Below are 1,388 nucleotides of genomic sequence, written 5' to 3'. Positions count from 1 at the left end.
CCGCATTAAAATGCCTGATTACAACTGGCAACGTCGCTTGCTACAGTGAGAACTTTTAGTGCAATAAATCTCTTAGTGATTTTGATAGCAGGGGCGGAGGGAATTCGATTTTTTACACAAAAAATCCACATTATCAAGAAAAAAACTGAAGTTGCAACACTGGAAAGCGCAATAAAACCGTAATTAAATTCCTGAAAATGCAAAACGCCTAAAAGATTCGCATATTTTTAAGAGGAGACTGAAAATTTTTAGCTTCCAAATCCACATTACCTGCAAAACCAATTTTCGCTTTGGAATTGATGAATCCACATTAAATTTTGGAAAATGAGTGTGGCAACACTGTATCAAGAATGGAGTTTAAAAATGTTTACTGGAATTTTCACTGGTAGTTTTGCTGGAGCGTCCACATCAAAATGTCTGATTACAACTGGCAACGTCGCATGCTACAGTGAGAACTTTTAGTGTAATAAAGCTCTTAGTGATTTTGATAGCAGGGGCGGAGGAAATTCGAATTTTTAGACAAAAAATCCACATTACCAAAAAAAAAAACTGAAGCGGCAACCCTGGAAAACGCAATAAAACCGTAATTAAATTTCTGAAAATGCAAAACGACTAAAAAATTCGCATATTTTTAAGAGGAAACTGAAAGTTTTTAGCTTCTAAATCCACATTACCGACAAAACCCATTTTCGCTTTGGAATTGATGAATCCACATTACATTTTGGAAAATGAGTGTGGCAACACTGTATCAAGAATGGAGTTTAAAAATGTTTACTGGTAGTTTTGCTGGAGCGTCCACATTAAAATGTCTGATTACAACTGGCAACGCCGCATGCTACAGTGAGAAATTTCGAAAAAAAATGTCTGAAAAAATCTCCTGGTGGTTTTACTAGTAGAGGCAGAGCAAATTGGAACTTTTACACAAAACAATCCACATCAGTGTTTTCAGCTTTCGCATCCACATTACCGGAAAGAGCGAGTGCAGCGGCAACGCTGTAACACTCGGCAGCAGCAACGGCTGATTGAATCTGCTCAATTTCACTGATTGTGGACTAAAAATCCACATTTTTTTGACGGAAATCCACATCACATCCAGAAAAATCTTGTGCGGATCAATCAGAATTTGACTGAGAAAAGTTGGGAAAAAACCTGATCAAAACTCTGCTTGAGATTTTCGAAAACTGGTGCGGAATTTGAAAGAATCCACATTACATTGGGAAAAAAAGGGAAAGTGGCAACACTGTAACAGGTATGGTAGTCAACGAATTTTGACGGGCAATTTTGTTGGAGCGGCCGCATTAAAATGCCTGATTACAACTGGCAACGTCGCTTGCTACAGTGAGAACTTTTAGTGCAATAAATCTCTTAGTGATTTTGATAGCAGGGGC

This window comes from Dendroctonus ponderosae, unplaced genomic scaffold (assembly GCF_020466585.1).
Source record: "Dendroctonus ponderosae isolate FM_Combo_2020 unplaced genomic scaffold, Dpon_F_20191213v2 Dpon_F_20191213_12, whole genome shotgun sequence".
NCBI lineage: Eukaryota > Metazoa > Arthropoda > Insecta > Coleoptera > Curculionidae > Dendroctonus > Dendroctonus ponderosae.
The sequence above is the reverse complement of the archived record's forward strand: the minus strand, read 5'-3'. Positions refer to the sequence as shown.